Consider the following 25,000-nt stretch of genomic DNA (forward strand, 5'->3'; position numbering starts at 1 on the left):
AGATGACCCATACAAATGAATGGACTTGTCTGAAGATGACCCATACAAATGAATGGACTTGTCTGAAGATGACCCATACAAATGAATGGACTTTTCTGAAGATGACCCAAACAAATGAGTGGACTTGTCTGAAGATGACCCATACAAATGAATGGACTTTTCTGAAGATGACCCATACAAATGAATGGACTTGTCTGAAGATGACCCATACAAATGAATGGACTTGTCTGAAGATGACCCATACAAATGAATGGAAGCATGTTGGTAGTTTTGCGCCAACAAAAACAAGGGGTTAAATATGTGTCTACAATATTTCCAGAGCTGTTATTCCCCCCCTCGCTTATTGACATTGATGAACATTTCTAAGTGGACAAACCATCAAAAATAAATTCACACATGATTCTCTAACACAATCGGGACGGGAACATACAACATGGGGCGGCAGGGTAGCCTGGTGGTTAGAGTGTAGAGGTGGCAGGGTAGCCTAGTGGTTAGAGTGTAGAGGAGGCAGGGTAGCCTGGTGGTTAGAGTGTAGAGGCGGCAGGGTAGCCTAGTGGTTAGAGTGTAGAGGCGGCAGGGTAGCCTAGTGGTTAGAGTGTAGAGGAGGTAGGGTAGCCTAGTGGTTAGAGTGTAGAGGAGGCAGGGTAGCCTAGTGGTTAGAGTGTAGAGGAGGCAGGGTAGCCTAGTGGTTAGAGTGTAGAGGCGGCAGGGTAGCCTAGTGGTTAGAGTGTAGAGGAGGCAGGGTAGCCTAGTGGTTAGAGTGTAGAGGAGGCAGGGTAGCCTAGTGGTTAGAGTGTAGAGGCGGCAGGGTAGCCTAGTGGTTAGAGTGTAGAGGCGGCAGGGTAGCCTAGTGGTTAGAGTGTAGAGGCGGCAGGGTAGCCTAGTGGTTAGAGTGTAGAGGTGGCAGGGTAGCCTAGTGGTTAGAGTGTAGAGGCGGCAGGGTAGCCTAGTGGTTAGAGTGTAGAGGCGGCTGGGTAGCCTAGTGGTTAGAGTGTAGAGGAGGCAGGGTAGCCTAGTGGTTAGAGTGTAGAGGAGGTAGGGTAACCTAGTGGTTAGAGTGTAGAGGAGGCAGGGTAGCCTAGTGGTTAGAGTGTAGATGCGGCTGGGTAGCCTTGTGGTTAGAGTGTAGAGGTGGCAGGGTAGTCTAGTGGTTAGAGTTTAGGGGCGGCAGGGTAGCCTAGTGGTTAGAGTGTAGAGGCGGCAGGGTAGCCTCGTGGTTAGAGTGTAGAGGAGGCAGGGTAGCCTAGTGGTTAGAGTTTAGAGGTGGCAGGGTAGCCTAGTGGTTAGAGTGTAGAGGTGGCAGGGTAGCCTAGTGGTTAGAGTGTAGAGGAGGCAGGGTAGCCTAGTGGTTAGAGTGTAGAGGCGGCAGGGTAGCCTAGTGGTTAGAGTGTAGACGCGGCATGATAGCCTAGTGGTTAGAGCGTTGGACTAGTAACCGGAAGGTTGCAAGTTCAAACCCCGAGCTGACAAGGTACAAATCTGTCGTTCTGCCCCCTGAACAGGCAGTTAACCCACTGTTACTAGGCCGTCATTGAAAATAAGAATTTGTGCTTTACTGACTTGCCTAGTTAAATAAAGGTATTCATCATCATAATGTATTCCAAAGGATGATGGTGGAATACAGGCAATGCCAAACAGTGAGCTCTCTGCTCGCTCAGCTCAGTGTATGAAAGTGAACCCCATTGTGGATTGTTCCAGCTGTTTGGTCTCATTGCTATGCACAGAGCCCAGAGACATTTTTCCGTGGTTATACCCAAGGAGTAGGGAGCTCTGGCTGTGCATTAAGCTCTGTGGTTTTACCCCTGGCTCGGCCTCAGCCTTGACACATTACTGCCTTAAACAGCGGTGTCTCGGCCACTGGAGGGAGGCCTGCCTAGTAACATCTGTCCTGAAGCATATACCAACTTCATCTCTGACAAAGAGCGAACAGGAATACAACGCTTTGCCTAGAGCTACTGCTAACATCTTGTAACTTTCCGCCGCCCCGGCTTGAACCCTCCTCTGGAGTGGATACTCCACATCACCAGACCACAGAGATGTAGTATGTATGGTAATCACTCTTTGTTTTCCACTCTTTTTCTCTTCCCGTTGTAGATTTGAAAACACTCCTCTTGAACTCACGGCATCAGTGTTAGCCGGCTGCTATGCAAATGGGGTGCGACAGGGAGAAGAGCAAAGAAAAACAAATGTGTTAATTGATCCATCCTGTCTGTGGAGGGCCCTGGGGGATTACCTGGGCGAGCTGAAGTAGCTGGAGTGTCCTCGGCGGGAGCTAGGAATCGCCCGCAGAGTCAAAAGTGCTTCTAATGGGGCTACTTAGCGTCGTCTTCAGCCAACCTAATGGCGTCCATTTTGTTAGCACTGTTAGCTCTGAGAGGTGGCCAAGCTGTTGAGGGCCAGGCATTCTGAGCGACCCAAGATGACCTATAACCGTCCCAGCGATACAAGTACGACAAGTCATTTCAACAGCCCTCTCCAAAACACCCTCTCCGGGCCTCCGAGAGAGGAGAGAAGAGGACACTAATTAAGGTAACACGGGTGGCCGAGTGTGTCCTACAAAGTATGTCACACAGTTGGAGTGTGTATACTCAACCTCGTCATGTAGGTCACTGTGGAGCCATGAATATTAAAGTTCCGCTGTTCTCTGCCTCCCCTACCACCCACCGGTCCTACCACCACCTTTCCGCCCGCCTGCCTGCCTGCCCGCCCTCCAGCCCGCCTACCTGCCCGCCCGCCTGCCCGCCCGCCTGCCTGCCTGCCCGCCCGCCTGCCTGCCTTAGAGCTCCGAGGTTTTTAGTCTATTATCACTGGGGCTCTTTCCAGAAACATATGCATTGCAAATTGAGATGATGGCTGGTTGAAGCACAAAGCACCGGTCCCAGTGGCATTATTTAGACAAAACAAAAATCAGGCTACGTGATGCCGAAATAATTACGATTTAGCCATGGATAAATAAATTACACTGGAAAGGTGAGGACCAGAGAGAAGAGAAGAACCGTATGCTGTTCGGTATAGAAATAGATGTCACATATGATTTAGAGCCAAGTGGGTGAAATGTCCTGGGTGTGTACCGAAAACGTGTTTTAGATGTGGATCGACATGGGTCCAATGTGTGTGAACTGGATACCGCACAAACTCATCCACTTACACATATGTTGTTGTCCTGAAACCTTTTGTTCTTGTCCTGAAACCTTATGTTGTTGTTGACATGAAACCTTATGTTGTTGTCCTGAAACCTTTTGTTGTTGTCCCGAAACCTTTTGTTGTTGTCCTGAAACCTTATGTTGTTGTTGACATGAAACCTTATGTTGTTGTCCTGAAACCTTTTGTTGTTGTCCCGAAACCTTTTGTTGTTGTCCTGAAACCTTATGTTGTTGTTGTCCTGAAACCTTATGTTGTTGTTGTCCTGAAACCTTATGTTGTTGTTGACATGAAACCTTTTGTTGTTGTCCTGAAACCTTTTGTTGTTGTCCTGAAACCTTATGTTGTTGTTGACATGAAACCTTATGTTGTTGTCCTGAAACCTTTTGTTGTTGTCCCGAAACCTTTTGTTGTTGTCCTGAAACCTTATGTTGTTGTTGTCCTGAAACCTTATGTTGTTGTTGACATGAAACCTTATGTTGTTGTCCCGAAACCTTATGTTGTTGTCCCGAAACCTTATGTTGTTGTCAACCTTAAGCTTTTGTCACGAAACCTTAAGCTGTGGTCCTGAAACCTTATGTTGTTGTCCCGAAACCTTATGTTGTTGTCAACCTTAAGCTTTTGTCACGAAACCTTAAGCTGTGGTCCTGACGCCTTATGTTGTTGACCTGAAACCATATGTTGTTGACCTGAAACCATATGTTGTTGACCTGAAACCATATGTTGTTGTCACGAAACCTTAAGCTGTTGTCACAAAACCTTATGTTGTTGTCACAAAACCTCATGTTGTTGTCACAAAACCTCATGTTGTTGTCACAAAACCTCATGTTGTTGTCACGAAACCTTAAGCTTTTGTCACGAAACCTTAAGCTTTTGTCACGAAACCTTAAGCTGTTGTCACAAAACCTTATGTTGTTGTCCCGAAACCTTATGTTGTTGTCCCGAAACCTTATGTTGTTGTCACAAAACCTTCTGTTGACACGAAACCATATGTTGTTGTCCTGAAACCATATGTTGTTGACATGAAACCTTATGTTGTTGACACGAAACCTTATGTTGTTGTCACGAAATCATATGTTGTTGACACGAAACCTTATGTTGTTGTAACAAAAAAGTATGTTGTTGCCATATGTTCTTGTCCTGAAGCCTTATGTTGTTGTCCTGAAACCATATGTTGTTGACATGAAACCTTATGTTGTTGACACAAAACCTTATGTTGTTGTCACGAAATCATATGTTGTTGACACGAAACCTTATGTTGTTGTAACAAAAAAGTATGTTGTTGCCATATGTTCTTGTCCTGAAGCCTTATGTTGTTTTCCTGAAACCTTATGTTGTTGACACGAAACCTTATGTTGTTGTAATGAAACATTATGTTGTTGTCACGAAACATGTTGTTGTCACAAAACCTTATATTGTCCTGAAGCCTTATGTTGTTGTCCTGAAACCTTATGTTGGTAAGTTCATGTGGTCATGTTCCCCAGTATGTGTGTAGAACTCACAGTGGCTAATTGTCCTTTGTGATTTCTATAATGTCCATTGATGGCTTCGGGACTGTGTCGTGTGTTTGGCAAGTATCTGCAGCTAGGACTGTGCTGTGTGTGTGGCAAGTATCGGCAGCTAGGACTGTGCCGTGTGTGTGGCAAGTATCTGCAGCTCGGTCTCACACTGCAGCTAGGACTGTGCCGTGTGTATGGCAAGTATCTGCAGCTAGGTCTCACACTTGTTATGTCCTAGTGCCACTCAAACTGGTTTACTAGGTCACCTCTCCTCTCCTCTACTCGACAAGCTAGCCAGCATCCATCCTCTACTCTCCTTTACTAGGCCAGCTAGCCAGCATCCATCCATCCCCTCCTCTCCTCTACTAGACCAGCTAGCCAGCATCCATCCTCTCCTCTCCTCTACTAGACCAGCTAGCCAGCATCCATCCTCTCCTCTCCTCTACTAGGCCAGATAGCCAGCATCCATCCTCTCCTCTCCTCTACTAGGCCAGCTAGCCAGCATTCATCCTCTCCTCTCCTCTACTAGACCAGCTAGCCAGCATCCATCCTCTCCTCTCCTCTACTAGGCCAGCTAGCCAGCATCCATCCTCTCCTCTACTAGGCCAGCTAGCCAGCATCCATTCTCTCCTCTCCTCTACTAGGCCAGCTAGCCAGCATCCATCCTCTCCTCTCCTCTTCTAGGCCAGCTAGCCAGGATACATCCTCTCCTCTACTCTACTAGGCCAGCTAGCCAGCATCCATCCTCTTCTCTTCTCTACTAGACCAGAATCCATCCTCTCCTCTCCTCTACTAGGCCAGCTAGCCAGTATCCATCCTCTCCTCTACTAGGCCAGCTAGCCAGCATCCATCCTATCCTCTTTTACACCAGCTAGCCAGCATCCATCCTCTCCTCCACTAGGCCAGATAGCAAGCATCCATCCTCTTCTAGACCAGCTAGTCAGCATCCATCCAGCCTCTCCTAGACCAGCTAGCCAGCATCCATCCATCCACTCCTAGACCAGCAAGCCAGCATCCATCCATCCTCTCCTAGTCCAGCTAGCCAGCATCCATCTTCTCCTCTTTTAGACCAGCTAGCCAGTATCCATCCTCTCCTCTCCTCTACTAGGCCAGCTAGCCAGCATCCATCCTCTCCTCTACTAGGCCAGCTAGCCAGCATCCATCTTCTCCTCTTTTAGACCAGCTAGCCAGTATCCATCCTCTCCTCTCCTCCACTAGGCCAGCTAGCCAGCATCCATCCTATCCTCTTTACACCAGCTAGCCAGCATCCATCCTCTCCTCTCCACTAGTAGACCACACAAGCATCCATCCTCTCTTCATCTTTACTATAAAATCAAGCCAGCATCCACTCTCTCCTCTACAAGACTAGCTAGCTAGCCAGCATCCATCCATCCATCCATCCATCCATCCATCCATCCTCTCCTATTCTAGACCAGCTAGCCAGCATCCATCCATCCTCTCCTAGACCAGCTTGCCAGCATCCATCCATCCTCTACTAGACCAGCTAGACAGCATCCATCCATCCTCTACTAGACCAGCTAGCCAGCATCCATCCATCCTCTACTAGACCAGCTAGCCAGCATCCATCCATCCATCCTCTACTAGACCAGCTAGCCAGCATCCATCAATCCTATCCTAGACCAGCTAGCCAGCATCCATCCATCCTCTACTAGACCAGCTAGCCAGCATCAATCCATCCTCTACTAGACCACCTAGCCAGCATCCATCCTCTCCTAGACCAGCTAGCCAGCATCCATCCTCTCCTCTCCTTGACCAGATAGCCACCATCAATCCTCTCATCTACTGAACCAGCTAGCCAGCATCCATCCATCCACTCCTAGACTAGCTAGCCAGCATCCATCATCTCCTAGACCAGCTAGCTGGCATCCATCCTCTCCTAGACCAGCTAGCCAGCATCCATCCAGCCTCTCCTAGACCAGCTAGCCAGCATCCATCCATCCTCTCCTAGACCAGCAAGCCAGCATCCATCCATTCATCCTCTCCTAGTCCAGCTAGCCAGCATCCATCCTCTCCTATACCAGCTAGCCAGCATCCATCCTCCCCTCTCCTAGGCCAGTTAGACAGCATCCTTCCATCCTCTCCTAGACCAGCTAGCCAACATCCATCCATCCTCTCCTAGTCCTGCTAGCCAGCATCCATCCATCCTCTCCTTGACCAGCTTGCCAGCATCCATACATCTTCTCCTAGTCCAGCTAGCCAGCATCCATCCTCTCCTAGACCATGTAGCCAGCATCCATCCATCCTCTACGAGACCAGCTAGCCATCATCCATCCATCCTCTCCTAGACCAGCTAGCCAGCACCCATCCATCCTCTCCTAGACCAGCTAGCCAGCATCCATCGTCTCCTCTCCTAGACAAGCTAGCCAGCATCCATCCATCCTCTCCTAGACCAGCTAGCCAGCATCCATCCTCCCCTCTCCTAGACCAGCTTGCCAGCATCCATCCATCCATCCTCTCCTTTTACAGTCCAGCTAGCCAGCATCCATCTTCTTCTCTCCTAGACCAGCTAGACCAGCATCAGCATCCATCCAGCCTGTCCTAGACCAGCTAGCCAGCATCTATCCATCCTCTACTAGACCAGCAACCAGCATCCATCCATCCTCTCCTAGTCCAGCTACAATCCACCTTCTTGCCATCAGTATCCATCCATCCTCTCCTACTAGGCCAGCTAGCCATCATCCATCATCTCCTCTACTAGACCAGCTAACCAGCATCCATCCATCCTCTTTAGACCAGCTATTCAGCATTCACCATCCTCCTCCCTAGACCAGCTAGCCAGCATCCATCCATCCTCTCCTCTACAATACCTTCTTGCCATCATCCATCCATCCTCTCCAAGACCAGCTAGCCAGCATCCATCCATCTTCATCTTTCCTAGACCTCAAGCCAGCATCCATCCATCCTCTCCTAGACCAGCATCCATCCAGCATCCATCCATCCAGCTAGCCAGCATCCATCCATCCTCTCATCCATCCTCTCCTAGACCAGCTAGCCAGCATCCATCCATCCTCTCCTAGACCTGCTTGCCAGCATCCATCCATCCTCTCCTAGACCAGCTAGCCAGCATCCATCCATCCTCTCCTAGACCAGCTAGCCAGCATCCATCCATCCTCTCCTAGACCAGCTAGCCAGCATCCATCCATCCTCTCCTAGACCAGCTAGCCAGCATCCATCCATCCTCTCCTAGACCAGCTAGCCAGCATCCATCCATCCTCTCCTAGACCAGCTAGCCAGCATCCATCCATCCTCTCCTAGACCAGCTAGCCAGCATCCATTCATCCTCTCCTAGACCAGCTAGCCAGCATCCATCCATCCTCTCCCAGACCAGCTAGCCAGCATCCATCCATCCTCTCCTAGACCAGCTAGCCAGCATTCATCAATCCTCTCCTAGACCAGCTAGCCAGCATCCATCCATCCTCTCCTAGACCAGCTTGCCAGCATCCATCCATCCTCTCCTAGACCAGCTAGCCAGCATCCATCCATCCTCTCCTAGACCAGCTAGCCAGCATCCATCCATCCTCTCCTAGACCTGCTTGCCAGCATCCATCCATCCTCTCCTAGACCTGCTAGCCAGCATCCATCCATCCTCTCCTAGACCAGCTAGCCTGCATCCATCCATCCTCTCCTAGACCTGCTAGCCAGCATCCATCCATCCTCTACTAGACCAGCTAGCCAGCATCCATCCATCCTCTCCTAGACCAGCTAGCCAGCATCCATCCATCCTCTCCTAGACCAGCTAGCCTGCATCCATCCATCCTCTACTAGACCATTTCGTAGTGCTGAGCTATTAACTATTAAAATCCGTCAGATTTTTGGTCTTCCGAGTTGTACACCTGGTCTATTTGTTTTGCAGCCGTAGATACCAATCATTCTTCACCGTGACTAACGGTGGCTGAGCTTGCCAGCGCTGTCTGTGAGACAAGGGTCCTCCCCCCCGAAGGCCAGCCTTTTTATTTTTTATAAAATGTTGGTAGAGTTTGAATGGTTTGCTATGAAAAGCAGAGACTCTCATGAACAGGCTCATGTAATATATTTTCCTCTATGACCTCACAAAGCTCCACAAGAGTCGTTAAAAGGTAAGGGGCTCTTCAACATAGAAGATCATAGGATATCTCAGGACATAGTGTCTATAATACTGTAATAAGCTCACATAATATCTCTCACAAACTCCAAACTCCACATAGTTAAGCCAGTATCCATCCTCTCCTCTCCTCATCTGTCCCTCCCACCGCGATGCCACAGTGAGACGACTGCAGACGACTGTATCCATCCGTCTCGTGGTCAAGTTGAGCTGTGGATGTGTGATGCCAGCATCATCTGTAATCAGATAAGTTGGCCACCATCCTCCTGCTTCCCCTCCACAAGCCAGCAAATGTGTCTACTGAACTGAGAGCCAGAATGCCACTGTCACATTAACAGACAGAGAGCATCCATCCAGAGAGAGAGAGAGAGACAGAGAGACAGAGAGAGCAGATCCATCCTCTCCTAGAGAGAGCCAGCATCCATCCATCCTCTCCTAGACCAGCTAGCCAGAATGCAGTCTCATTGCCTGGGCTGGTAAACAAACACCTCAAAGATGTTTTGCATGACAGAAACACTGCCAGCTCTTTCAGGCGAGGCCAGAGATAATGTTGAAAGGCTGCCATTCCTCCATCTCTATCTCTCTCCCTCTGTCTATCATCTCTCTTAACTCTTTAACCCATTCAATTGGTTCAAGCAGAGTGCATATTTTAATATGCATGACAGAATGTCACATTATGAAAAAGACAAAACAGTCTGCCATTACGCTATTGTACCTTCTATTTAATTTGCACATAAAACCGCGCCTTCATGTCGGCAAGGCAACACGTCGGCAAGGCAACACGTCGGCAAGGCATCCATGCATTTTGATCTGGCGGAGGAAAGCATCGGGGAGCTTTCAAGTGTATTGTTTTTAATGAGGTATTACTGCACATTGTGAGTAATTGTTAGACCAGCCAAGAGAATGCGTTGCTAGCTGAGGCATAAACTTTCCCTCGGTTCCTTTTAGTGTTATCCATCACTGTTCAGTAATGAGAGAAGGCATTATTAAACTCTTGTTTCTCCGGGTCATAGTGGATCGTTCATTGTTATTTACTTCCCTAGAGCTATTATTATTTTTTTTTGCCTGTCAGAAAGGGCTAGCTAGGCTAGTTAATGTTATCCTCACTGAGATTTTGCTTCCAGCATGCTGGCAAAGTTAGCCAATTATTTGTGTATCTCTGGGGTTGGAAAAAGAAGCAAACATGAGAAACAAAATGGCTAATTATAGGAATGCAATTTATTAAAATGTTAAAAGTGATGTGTAAGTAATGTTATGAGTCTGAACAGGATAGGAATATTTAACAGATGGATGACTGTATGTGTTTCCCACAATAATAAAGTCCTTACCAGACACCCCATTTAACAACCAATACAAATGTTGTTCATATCTATTCATCTTTGATGTAGCATTGTCAGAATAGGTTAGTATAGTACAGTATTGCATTGTGTTGTATAGTATAGTATATTTTTTTAAATTTAATTTATATTTCTATGGATTTGTTATTGTAAAACAGAATAGTGCCTTGAATAATTTATTTCTGAATTTATTTAAAAGCAGTTTAGAACCTCAATGTAATTTTTCTTCAGAACAGACAGAGAGAGGAAGGTCACACTAGACCCTAGGAACAGTGGGTTAACTGCCTGTTCAGGGGCAGAATGACAGATTTATACCTTGTCAGCTTGGTGATTTGAACTTGCAACCTTCCGCTTACTAGTCCAATGCTCTAACCACTAGGCTACCCTGACCTCCATTATTAAATTGAGACATTTAGAGACACAGGTTGTAACAACCCTCATCTCAATATTTTTTTTTTCACCAAAGTGTGTGTCTCAAGTCTCAGCTTGACTGGAAAAAAACACAACCCCCCCCTCTCTCCTTTATAGAGGGAAATGACAAAAGGAAAATCTCCTATGCAGACTGCAGAATCTGCAGAGCTTTGCCAAAACACTGCTCATCCAAAGTCATTTGCAGCAAAAATCCATTATCGTCATCACTTCTGGTGATGAATTCCCTGTGATGGTGGCGGGCCCGCAGCAGTCTCCACTCATAATGCCATTCTGCTCTTGTTGGCAGCGCTCCCCTTCAGATAGCTCACTCTGCTCCCAGCACCCAGCCCAGTGCCAGACAGAGGCAGGAGGGTGTGCTGGGTTTAGCTGGGTTGGATTGGGTTGTGCCTCTTTAAGCACAAAAATACACAAAAGGGTGGTAGGAAGGTATTGCACCCCATAGGGTTGGTTGGTTGGTCTGCCAGTCAGTCAGCCAGTCAGCCAGTCAGTCAGCCAGTCAGTCAGCCAGTCAGCCAGTCAGCCAGTCAGTCAGCCAGTCAGTCAGCCAGTCAGCCAGTCAGTCAGCCAGTCATCTTTGAGTTAGTCAGTCAGTCAGTTAGTATAGTCAGCCAGTCAGTCAGTCAGTCTGCCAGTCAGTCAGTTAGTCAGTTAGTCTGCCAGTCAGCCAGTCAGTCAGTTAGTCAGTTAGTCTGCCAGTCAGCCAGTCAGTCAGTTAGTCTGCCAGTCAGTCAGTTAGTCAGTTAGTCTGCCAGTCAGCCAGTCAGTCAGCCAGTCAGTCAGTTAGTCTTCCAGTCAGTCAGTTAGTCTGCCAGTCAGTCAGTTAGTCTGCCAGTCTGCCAGCCAGTCAATCAGTTAGTCAGTCAGTTAGTCTGCCAGTCAGTCAGCCAGTCTGCCAGTCAGTCAGTTAGTCTGCCAGTCAGTCAGTTAGTCTGCCAGTCAGTCAGTTAGTCTGCCAGTCTGCCAGTCAGTCAGTTAGTCTGCCAGTCAGTCAGCCAGTCAGTCAGTTAGTCAGTCAGTCAGCCAGTCAGTCAGTTAGTCTGCCAGTCAGACAGTCAGTCAGTTAGTCTGCCAGTCAGTCAGCCAGTCAGTCAGTTAGTCAGTCAGTTAGTCTGCCAGTCAGTCAGTTAGTCTGCCAGTCAGTCAGTTAGTCTGCCAGTCAGTCAGCCAGTCAGTCAGTTAGTCTGCCAGTCAGCCAGTCAGTCAGTCAGCCAGCCAGTCAGTCAGTTAGTCTGCCAGTCAGCCAGTCAGTCAGTTAGTCTGCCAGTCAGCCAGTGAGTCAGTTCGTCTGCCAGTCAGACAGTCAGTCAGTTAGTCTGCCAGTCAGTCAGTTAGTCTGCCAGTCAGTCAGTTAGTCAGCCAGTCAGTCAGCCAGTCAGTCAGTTAGTCTGCCAGTCAGCCAGTCAGTCAGTCAGTCAGCCAGCCAGTCAGTCAGTCAGTCAGTCAGTCAGCCAGCCAGTCAGTCAGTTAGTCTGCCAGTCAGTCAGTTAGTCTGCCAGTCAGCCAGTCAGTCAGTTAGTCTGCCAGTCAGCCAGTGAGTCAGTTCGTCTGCCAGTCAGCCAGTCAGTCAGTCAGTCTGCCAGTCAGTCAGTTAGTCTGCCAGTCAGCCAGTCAGTCAGTTAGTCTGCCAGTCAGTCAGTTAGTCTGCCAGTCAGCCAGTCAGTCAGTTAGTCTGCCAGTCAGCCAGTGAGTCAGTTCGTCCTGCCAGTCAGTCAGTTAGTCTGCCAGTCAGCCAGTCAGTCAGCCAGTCAGTCAGTTAGTCTGCCAGTCAGTCAGTTAGTCTGCCAGTCAGCCAGTCAGTTGGTCTGCCAGTCAGTCAGTTAGTTAGTCAGTTAGTTTGCCAGTCAGCCAGTCAGTTAGTCTGCCAGTCAGTCAGTTAGTCAGTTTGCCAGCCAATAAGCCAGCCAGTCAGCCAGTCAGCCAATCAATTAGTCACTTAGTCAGTTAGTCAGTAAGTCCGCCAGTCAGTCAGTTAGGCGCCAGTCAGCCAATCAGTTAGTCACTGAGTCAGTCAGTTAGTCAGTCAGTCAGTCAGCCATGCCAGTCAGCCAGTCAGTCAGTTAGTCTGCCAGTCAGTTAGTCAGTCAGTCAGTTAGTCTGCCAGTCAGTCAGCCAGTCAGTCAGTCAGTTAGTTAGTTAGTCTGTCAGTCAGTTAGTCTGCGAGTCAGTCAGTTAGTCAGCCAGTCAGTCAGTTAGTCAGCCAGTCAGTCAGTTAGTCTGCCAGTCAGCCATTCAGTCAGTCAGCCAGTCAGTCAGTTAGTCAGTCAGTCAGCCAGTCAGTCAGTTAGTCTGCCAGTCAGTCAGTTAGTCAGCCAGTCAGTCAGTTAGTCTGCCAGTCAGTCAGTTAGTCTGCCAGTCAGCCAGTCAGTCAGTTATTCTGCCAGTCAGCCAGTCAGTCAGCCAGTCTGCCAGTCAGTCAGTTAGTCTGCCAGTCAGTCAGTTAGTCAGCCAGTCAGTCAGTTAGTCTGCCAGTCAGTCAGTTAGTCTGCCAGTCAGTCAGTTAGTCTGCCAGTCAGCCAGTCAGTCAGTCATTCTGCCAGTCAGCCAGTCAGTCAGCCAGTCTGCCAGTCAGTCAGTTAGTCTGCCAGTCAGCCGGTCAGTCAGTTAGTCTGCCAGTCAGTTAGTCAGTCAGTCAGTTAGTCTGCCAGTCAGCCAGTCAGTCAGTCAGTTAGTCTGCCAGTCAGTCAGCCAGTCAGTCAGTTAGTCTGCCAGTCAGCCAGTCAGTCAGTTAGTCTGCCAGTCAGTTAGTCAGTCAGTCAGTTAGTCAGTCAGTCAGTTAGTCTGCCAGTCTGCCAGTCAGTCAGTCAGTCAATCAGTCAGTTAGTCAGCCAGTCAGTTAGTATCTCAGTGAGTCACCCAGTCAGCCAGTCAATTGATTTGCCTAGTTAAATGAATAAAAAAATCGGATTTTGTTTTTGTATTATTAGCATTAGCATATGTGCTAACGTGCATCTATAGGTTCAGTGGGGCCATATTTGAATGCAGTAACATTTCTTCTCAAAACCATTAAAGACTGGTGTAAATCTAAAATGAATCTGCGGCTGTGGTTTGTGAGTAGAAGATGATCGCAGATAATAATAGCGTTACATATGCAAAGAATGAGTTAATAGTTGCCTTGTTTTGATTTTTTTTTTAAATCAATTCCAAGTTCAGTGAGGTTCATCTTAGAGATGTCCATGACAGCGATGACAAGTTTCAGTTTCATTACCCACTTTGGAGTGGATTGACAGTGGCTTAAATGGGTAGTAAAATCAGATTCTTGATTTGTCAGCTTTTCTCAAAATGCGTTAAGAGATGTACCATGGGGCATGGTGACATTTGGTGCTATGGTTAATGAGTAGAAGATCTTTGAAGTATTTTTTTAGCATGTTAGCTTATGTGCTATTATGCATCTACTGGTATAGTGTGGCCATCTTTCAATGCATCAACATTATTTTCTCAAACTCTTCAGGGACTACTTTGATGAGTCAAAAGACTACATTTTGGTGTGAATTTTGGTACATGAAAAGTATTTTTTTAATGATTATTTTAAGCATTAGCGTTACTTAGTCCAAAAAGCTAACTGTTCATAGTTTTTTAAATATCAATTCCAAACTTAACATGGTTTTTCATGGTAGTCTTTGATGACCCTAAACAGTTTGAAGGTTTTTATTTTACTAGGCAAGTCAGTTAAGAACAAATTCTTATTTTCAATGATGGCCTAGGAACAGTGAGTTAACTGCTTGTTCAGAGGCAGAATGACAGATTTGTACTTTGTCAGCTCGGGGATTTGAACTTGCAACCTTTTGGTTACTGGTTGAATGCTCTAACCACTAGGCCACGCTGCTGCCCCAAAGTTCATTGTAGATTGGAAATACAAAGGATTTAAATGGAAATGTAAAATTAGATTTCCTGATTTATCATTAACGCCACCATCTCTTAACCAATGTTTTTTCTAATTCTCTTAGCTTTTCTCAAACTAAGTTAAAACTTCTTAGGGATCGGCGTCCCGTCAACAGGACAGTTGTAAATCCTGCAGCGCCTTGTGTCACGATCGCAGATTTTAGAGCAACGATAAACGTTGCTACATATAAGTGTCTTATATCGTCTGAAAGCGTAAATTCTTGTTAATATTACGGCACTGTCCAATTTACAGTAGCGATTACTGCGAAAAGATGCCATGCTATTGTTTGAGGAGAGCTCCTAACAACAAAACACTTTTTTCACCACGATAGGTTTGATAAATTCACCTCTGAAGGTGAAATGTGTACTTACATTCTGAAATCTTGCTCTGATTTATCATCCAAAGGGTCCCAGAGATGAAGTGTTGTTTTGTTAGATAAAACCCTTTTTCATATCCTAAAACGGTCAATATAGCACGCACGATTGATTTTGTATTTCCACTCGTTCAATTTGCAAAGAAAGGAATCTGTGAAAATCTGAACGGAAACGTTGTTTTCAACAAGTCAAATCACGTTCGTATTTATTCCTCAGATCGGTCAACCTCTAGTATGTATTCCTCAGAGATCCTAGAACGTAACCAGACTTCACTATATCATTAGGGGTGTAGTATATCCTATAGGACATCAAATTTGTCATGGCACGCCGATGACACGGGCGGTCTTCACTTAATCAGCTCTAGCTTTGTCAAACAAAGCTAGCTATATAGCCAATGAGCTGGGCTTCACGGTAGTATCTGGAAACACTGTATTTGTCGCAAAATGTAGATGCTAACCTTGTGTGATAGCATGCCTTTTCCTTTTGGACAAAAATTTTACGAATTTTATGAAGTTATGAAAACTGGTTGTTTTGCAAATGTTGAATTTATAATACTGGAAAAGCTAAATCAAAGTCCAAGTATACAGATGTGACGATATTCTTACAGAAAAATGGAATATGAATGCAAATGTCTCCTTCACGAAACCGGTTGGGTTTTTTTCTTTGTATTTTCTTCTACCAGATCTATTGTGTTATATTCTCCGATAACACAATTCACATTTCACAAAATTCAAAGTGTTTCCATTCAAATGGTACCAAGAATATGCAAGTTACCAATGTATCCTTCAGTTATTTGATAATAATATATTAATAATGTTAATTAAGAAAATCTAATCTAAGAATAACAATAGGTTTCGCAACTATGATGTGAACCCTGTTATAAGTGAAAAAAATCAAATAATTGACATGCATTGAATTGCAATTCACCTCCAGAATTGACTGAATTCACCCCAATCCTGCTGCGTGTGTATTTAACCAGCATTGAATGAGAAAGGAAAAGGCACACAATATGGTACAACGTCATGGCTCTCTCTCCCCATTCTGCCAAACAGGTGTTTGAGCCCCAATCCAAAAGCATCAATCAACATGTGGCACAAGGAGGCATCATCTTTGCCAGGGAGGCATCTTCATTGCCAGGGAAGCATCTTTGTTGCCAGGCCAGTTTCCCAGCAAAATGCCAAGGAGACACACCTGCACCCGCAAGAGCTTGAGTCCCATGCCTAAACATCACATCAGAAAAAGGATGCTAAATGAATCCTGCATTAACGATCGCGATTTTATGCAACCTTTCTTTTCGTAATGATAATGAAACCTACTATCAACAACTCTAACTGCTCGAGGGTTAGGGCTGAAATAAATCACAGAAACATGGAACTGTGAGAGCAAAGGAAGACAAGACAAGATGGCTGTCTGAAGCCTGAAGGTCACTACTCTCTCTGAGGCGGATCATGGGACTCTGAGGTAAACAAGAGCCTTGGATTCGCTTGGCAAGCACAGCTCTCCTCTGTTGACAAGGCCTGATAGCCAGCAGGTGGGAGGTGTTATCCTAACAGTCTGGAACTCTGCTGAATTATTTGCGGATAGATATAAGCAGCTGTTATTCTTGGTAATGGCGAGCTATTAGGAACATCTGTACACTTGGCTGTGAGCGATTCCTCCGACTCCGGCCTGCTCATTCCCTGGTGTCTCTGGGAAATAATGACATCATCAGGATGGGATGACCATCCCATCGAAGCAGTAGAATAATGACATCATCAGAATGGGATGATGATCTCATCGAAGCAGTAAAATTATGACATCATCAGAATGGGATGAATAATGACATCATCAGGATGGGATGATGATCCATCGAAGCAGTAAATAATGACATCATCAGGATGGGATGATGATCTCATCGAAGCAGTAGAATAATGACAGTAGAATGGGAATGATCATCATCAGGATGGGATGATGATCTCATCGAAGCAGTAGAATAATGACATCATCAGGATGGGATGATGATCTCATCGAAGCAGTAGAATAATGACATCATCAGGATGGGATGATGATCTCATCGAAGCAGTAGAATAACGACATCAACAGGATGGGATGAAGCAGTACAATAATGGCTATAGTAATAGAATATAAAAGCTCTGCAACCAAAACATCTAGTTAAATCTCAATAACGTATCACCCCTCCCATTGACAACCAAACCCCTAGTTAAATCTCTGTACCATATACACCCCTCCCATTGACAACCAAACCCCTAGTTAAATCTCTGTACCATATACACCCCTCCCATTGACAACCAAACCCCTAGTTAAATCTCTGTACCATATACACCCCTCCCATTGACAACCAAACCCCTAGTTAAATCTCTGTACCATATACACCCCTCCCATTGACAACCAAACCCCTAGTTAAATCTCTGTACCATATACACCCCTCCCATTGACAACCAAACCCCTAGTTAAATCTCTGTACCATATACACCCCTCCCATTGACAACCAAACCCCTAGTTAAATCTCTGTACCATATACACTCCCTCCCATTGACAACCAAACCCCTAGTTAAATCTCTGTACCATATACACCCCTCCCATTGACAACCAAACCCCTAGTTAAATCTCTGTACCATATACACCCCTCCCATTGACAACCAAACCCCTAGTTAAATATCTGTACCATATACACCCCTATCATTGACAACCAAGTGATTTATTTTTTCTCTGCACCCCAATTTTCCCCCACCCCCCTGGGTTAGCCCTGTGGGGAATGTTTTATCCTTGGCATTAGTTTGAACGGACATGTTATTACGCCCTCTTGAACTGCATCGTCACTTCAAGTGGTTATGTTACGCGTAATGCAGAATAACGTTCAGAAGTGATCGGTCAGGGCTGATATGCGTGTGTGCCGTGATGATACTGCTAACGTATGAGGGATTAGCAAATCAAAACAGACCAGCATGTCTACATCTATCAGGACTGAACGAGGCAATGTCTGTGTGTAATTAATGGTACCTAGTTCGACATGTGTGCTGCCCTCTACACTAGACAATGACTGAGATTCAATTCAGAGCAGAGCGCAGTCGAAATTGCAGCATTTTATACAATCTTCGTGGGGATCGCATTTGCAATAAAACATGCGTCCCTCAGTTCATTTGGAAATTACCTTTAAATGTCAAGCGAGCTATAATGCGGATCTTACACGGATCATATTGAATCCCAGCAAATGTTATCCTAATGCTAGGTCAATATGTGATGTGTAAGTAGCATGTTATGTTAGTTCAATTATGTCCACTGGCTTCTAGAACTAGACAAAGTATCAGTGTTTTAGTTCATGCAATTTCACGCTAACACTAAGTTGTGTGTGAGCATGTTACCTAATGTAATACGGTATAGTAGTGTGTTAGTAGCCTAATGCTAGTTCAATATTTACAGTGCAACTAGCGTGTAGGTCATATTAGCATTAGCTAGGTTATTGTGACCAGTGTAACTAGCATATAGGTCATATTAGCATTAGCTAGGTTAATGTGACCAGTGCAACTAGCATGTAGGTCATATTAGCATTAGCTAGGTTAATGTGACCAGTGCAACTAGCATGTAGGTCATATTAGCATTAGCTAGGTTAATGTGACCAGTGCAACTAGCATGTAGGTCATATTAGCATTAGCTAGGTTAATATGTACAGTGAAACTAGCGTGTAAGTAATATTAATATTAGCTAGGTTAATATGATCAGTGCAACTAGCATGTAGGTCATATTAGCATTAGCTAGGTTAATATGATCAGTGCAACTAACATTGGCTCCCAAGTGGCGCAGCAGTCTAAGACACTGCATTTCAGTGCTAGAGGTGTCACTACAGATCCTGGTTTGATCACGGGCTGTATCACAAACGGCCGTGATCGGGTGTCCCATAAGGCAGTGCACATTTGGCCCAGATTGGTTAGGGGAGGGTTTGGCAGGGGTAGGCTATCATTGTAAAATAATAATTTGTTCTTAACTGACTTGCCTAGTTAAATGAAGGTTAAATATAACCATGTAAGTAATATTAGCATTAGCTAGGTAATATGTGCTCTGTCTTCCACACTCAGAAACTTACTGTAGTTCAATGCATACATCATCAGGATAAAGAGGTTTGTTGTCGTGTGTAACCAGATAGACATAGGCCCTGATTATTAACTGCCCCCTCTCTCCCAACTAACTTTACTGTTGTTAACATACATATTTTACACATCATTACCAGAACGAAAGGAATTGGAGGTTAAAACATATATATAAAAAAATACATGAAGATTCAATACAAGGAGGAAATTTGCATTTTAAATTCACAATATGCTTAGGATACGAAAACAGGAAACGTGACATCAAGGGAGAAGAGAAAGAGAATGTGGAGTTAAAACACTCCGGGCCACATCTGTGTGAATCTGAATTAGCTTCAGGAAGTGACACATGATTTCTCATAATTAAACTGTAAGCTTTTCTCTTCTTCCCTTCTCTCTCTCTCTCTCTCTCTCTCTTTAAAAAAAAATAAAAATTCTAATGTAACTGGATTCCCGCAATCAGGTCGAGCACTGAAATGTGCATCGTGGTGTGAAACGGGCAGGATGTTCACTCATTTTATTTTTAATCTTCTCTTTGCCGCCGAGTGTGTCATTCAGGCATCACGTCTTCTGAAATTTCCTCGCCTCTTTTCATGGAACCATATTGGTCCAGCGTTGCGCCAGCTGTCAGGGAGAGAGGCCGTCTGCTGCCATTATCCCCCCCCCCCATCCCCCCCACCTTATGGCCGCCCAGCCTGCCAGAAGAAGGCCAATCCAAAATCAAAAGGTGGCTCTTTTTAATTCAGGCCATCCTTCCATATTCACAGAGGAACACATATCATACCCCCTAACACAGAGAGAGAGAGAGAAACACACGTACCCCTCTGAGTCGTCATCGCATCTTAGTCCCAGTCACGTTTCCAAAAATCTACTCTACTCTAACTGAACCCACTCTACCCTAACCCAACCCACTCTACCCTAACACCACCCCTAACCCAACCCACTCTACTCTAACACCACCCCTAACCCAACCCACTCTACCCTAACTGAACCCACTCTACCCTAACTGAACCCACTCTACAATAACTGAACCCACTCTACCCTAACTGAACCCACTCTACCCTAACCCAACCCACTCTACTCTAACACCACCCAACCCCCACTCTAACACCACCCCTAACCCAACCCACTCTACTCTAACTGAACCCCTCTACCCTAACTGAACCCCTAACCCAACCCCTCACTAACTGAACCCACTCCCTAACCCAACCCACTCTACCTAACTAACCTAACAACCCACTATACCCTAACCCAACCCACTCTACCCTAACCCAACCCACTCTACCCTAACCCAACCCACTCTACCCTAACCCAACCCACTCTACCCTAACCCAACCCACTCTACCCTAACAACCCACCCCTAACCCAACCCACTCTACCCTAACCTAACCCCTAACCCAACCCACTACCCTAACCCAACCCACTCTACTCTAACCCCACCCCTAACCCAACCCACTCTACTCTAACACCACCCCCCCTAACCCAACCCACTCTACTCTAACACCACCCCTAACCCAACCCACTCTACTCTAACACCACCCCTAACCCAACCCACTCTACTCTAACACCACCCCTAACCCAACCCACTCTACTCTAACACCACCCCTAACCCAACCCACTCTACTCTAACACCACCCCTAACCCAACCCACTCTACTCTAACACCACCCCTAACCCAACCCACTCTACTCTAACACCACCCCTAACCCAACCCACTCTACTCTAACACCACCCCTAACCCAACCCACTCTACCCTACTCTAACACCACCCCTAACCCAACCCACTCTACTCTAACACCACCCTAACCCAACCCACTCTACTCTAACACCACCCCTAACTCAACCCACTCTACTCTACTCTACTCTACCCCATCCCTAACCCAACCCACTCTACTCTAACACCACCCCTAACCCAACCCACTCTACTCTAACCCCACCCCTAACCCAACCCACTCTACTCTACTCTACCCCATCCCTAACCCAACCCACTGTACTATAACCCTACCCCTAACCCAACTCACTCTACCCCCACCCCTAACCCAACCTAACCCCACCCATAACCCACTCCACTCTAACCCCACCCCTAACCGAACCCAACCTACTCTAACCCCAACCCACTCTACTCTAACCCCAACCCACTCTACTCTAACCCCAACCCTAACCCAACCCAACCCACTCTACTCTAACCCAACCCAATCTACTCTACTCTAACCCAACCCACTCTACTCTAACCCCACCCATAACCAAACCTACTCTACCCCTACCCCTAACTCAACCCACTCTACTCTAACCCCAACCCACTCTACTCTAACCCCAACCCTAACCCAACCCACTCTACTCTAACCCAACCCAATCTACTCTACTCTAACCCAACCTACTCTACTCTAACCCCACCCATAACCAAACCTACTCTACCCCTACCCCTAACTCAACCCACTCTACTCTAACCCCAACCCACTCTACTCTAACCCCAACCCTAACCCAACCCACTCTACTCTAACCCCAACCCACTCTACTCTAACCCCAACAATAACCCAACCCAACCCACTCTACTCTAACCCAACCCAATCTACTCTACTCTAACCCCACCCATAACCCAACCTACTCTACCCCTACCCCTAACTCAACCCACTCTACTCTAACCCCAACCCACTCTACTCTAACCCCAACCCACTCTACTCTAACCCCAACCCTAACCCAACCCAACCCACTCTACTCTAACCCCAACCCACTCTACTCTAACCCCAACCCTAACCCAACCCAACCCACTCTACTCTAACTGAACCCACTCTACCCTAACCCAACCCACTCTACCCTAACCCAACCCACTCTACCCTAACCCAACCCACTATACCCTAACCCAACCCACTCTACCCTAACCCAACCCACTCTACCCTAACCCAACCCACTCTACCCTAACCCAACCCACTCTACCCTAACCCAACCCACTCTACTCTAACACCACCCCTAACCCAACCCACTCTACTCTAACCCCACCCCACCCCTAACCCAACCCACTCTACTCTAACCCCACCCCTAACCCAACCCACTCTACTCTAACACCACCCTAACCCAACCCACTCTACTCTAACACCACCCCTAACCCAACCCACTCTACTCTAACACCACCCCTAACCCAACCCACTCTACTCTAACACCACCCCTAACCCAACCCACTCTACTCTAACCCCACCCCTAACCCAACCCACTCTACTCTAACACCACCCCTAACCCAACCCACTCTACTCTAACACCACCCCTAACCCAACCCACTCTACCCTAACCCAACCCACTCTACTCTAACACCACCCCTAACCCAACCCACTCTACTCTAACCCCACCCCTAACCCAACCCACTCTACTCTAACACCACCCTAACCCAACCCACTCTACTCTAACACCACCCCTAACCCAACCCACTCTACTCTACTCTACTCTACCCCATCCCTAACCCAACCCACTCTACTCTAACACCACCCCTAACCCAACCCACTCTACTCTAACCCCACCCCTAACCCAACCCACTCTACTCTACTCTACCCCATCCCTAACCCAACCCACTGTACTATAACCCTACCCCTAACCCAACCCACTCTACCCCCACCCCTAACCCCTAACCCACCCATAACCCACTCCACTCTAACCCCACCCTAACCGAACCCAACCTACTCTAACCCCAACCCACTCTACTCTTACCCCAACCCACTCTACTCTAACCCCAACCCTAACCCAACCCAACCCACTCTACTCTAACCCAACCCAATCTACTCTACTCTAACCCAACCCACTCTACTCTAACCCCACCCATAACCAAACCTACTCTACCCCTACCCCTAACTCAACCCACTCTACTCTAACCCCAACCCACTCTACTCTAACCCCAACCCTAACCCAACCCACTCTACTCTAACCCAACCCAATCTACTCTACTCTAACCCAACCTACTCTACTCTAACCCCACCCATAACCAAACCTACTCTACCCCTACCCCTAACTCAACCCACTCTACTCTAACCCCAACCCACTCTACTCTAACCCCAACCCTAACCCAACCCACTCTACTCTAACCCCAACCCACTCTACTCTAACCCCAACAATAACCCAACCCAACCCACTCTACTCTAACCCAACCCAATCTACTCTACTCTAACCCCACCCATAACCCAACCTACTCTACCCCTACCCCTAACTCAACCCACTCTACTCTAACCCAACCCACTCTACTCTAACCCCAACCCACTCTACTCTAACCCCAACCCTAACCCAACCCAACCCACTCTACTCTAACCCCAACCCACTCTACTCTAACCCCAACCCTAACCCAACCCAACCCACTCTACTCTAACCTAACCCAACCTACTCTACCCCACCCTGTGTGTGTGTGTGTGTGTGTGTGTGTGCGTGCGTGCGTGCGCGCGTGCGCGTGTGTGTGTGTGACGTGGAACATAAGTCTAGCTTCCTGAAACGGGTCAAAAACCTTTTTTTATTTTATTTATTTTTCATTTTTTAAATTATCAATTTGAGCATTTTATTTTGTACAGTCGTCACAGAAAACACAAATACAAAATAGACAAGACACAAGCTAAATGCAGTAGGCTCCCTTGCTCCATTCTGGGTGACTCTGACTGCAGATTGAAGAACAGTCAACAGGCTAGCTACCCTTAGTTAGCGCACAGACTAATGTCGCTACTTATCATTATCAGAAGGAAACGCTGTAGTGGCCTGGAAAGTAGAAAACAACTAGACCATCATTTTCATGTTGTCAAATTGTACTTTAGAGAGGTGGCAATTGCCATAGCTAGAAAATGTTGTCAAAAAATAGCTAGCTAGCCTAGTGGTTAGAGTGTTGGACTAAGTAAGTTCAAATCCCGAGCTGACAAGGTACAAATCTGTCGTTCTGCCCCTGAACAGGCAGTTAACCCACTGTTCCTAGGCCGTCATTGAAAATAAGAATTTGTTCCTAATTAACTGACTTGGTTACATAAAGGTTCAATAAAAAACAGGGCAAAATAGAAATAGGCATATAACAGTTAGGATCAGGTTGATCTCCCCTTTAAATAAAGGACTAGACTTCCAATCAATGGGAACCTCCCCAGAAAGGAGAGACAGGTTAAAAAGGTCAGAGATAGACCTGGCGATGATAGGGGCAGCAACCTTAAAGAAGAAACGAGAGACAGGTTAAAAAGGTCAGAGATAGGGCTCGGTGATGATAGGGGCTGCAACCTCTTGAAACTCCCCATCCCGGATCCGGGATTGTGACTAAGCCTCAGGCTCATTAGCATAACGCAACGTTAACGATTTCTGAAAATCGCAAATAAAATTAAAATAATGCGTTTGCTCTCAAGCTTAGCCTTTTCTTAACAACACTGTCATCTCAGATTTTCAAAATATGCTTTTGAACCATAGAAATTGACTAATTTGTGTAAGAGTATGCAAAGCTAGCATAGCATTTTGTGTAGCATGTAGCACGCAACATTTTCACAAAAGCCAGATAACCAAATAAATAAAATCATTTACCTTTGAAGAGCTTCTGATGTTTTCAATGAGGAGACTCCCAGCCACATACCAAATGCGCAGTGTTTCCTGAAAGCGTCTGTGTGTAGGAGAAATCGTTCCGTTTTCTACATTGCGCCTGGCTACCGAAACGAACCGAAAATGCAGTCACCTACAACGTGAAACTTTTTCCGGATTAACTACATAATATCGACCGAAACATGGCAAACGTTGTTTGGAATCAATCCTCAAGGTGTTTTTTCACATATCTCTTCATTGACATGCAGTTCGTGGAAGCTTGCTTCTCTCTCTGTGCCCCATGGAAAAATACTGGCAGGTGACTTTTGCGCACCAATTTCGGCGCAGGACACCGGGCGGACACGTGGTAAATGTGGTCTCTTATGGTCAATCTTCCAACGATCTGCCTACAAATACGTCACAATGCTGCAGACACCTTGGGGAAACGACAGAAAGGGCAGACTCATTCCTCTTGCGTTCACAGCCATATAAGGAGATCATGAAAGACAGAGCCTCAAAAATCCTTGTCATTTCCTGGATGCCAAGTCATCTTGGTTTTGCCTGAAGCTCACGTTAAAGGGCACGCACAGAGAAGATATTTGTATTTCTGGACACGTCAGAGTGTTTTCTTTCGAACAGTAGC

Source organism: Oncorhynchus masou, chromosome 1 (assembly GCF_036934945.1).
Source record: "Oncorhynchus masou masou isolate Uvic2021 chromosome 1, UVic_Omas_1.1, whole genome shotgun sequence".
Taxonomy (NCBI): domain Eukaryota; kingdom Metazoa; phylum Chordata; class Actinopteri; order Salmoniformes; family Salmonidae; genus Oncorhynchus; species Oncorhynchus masou.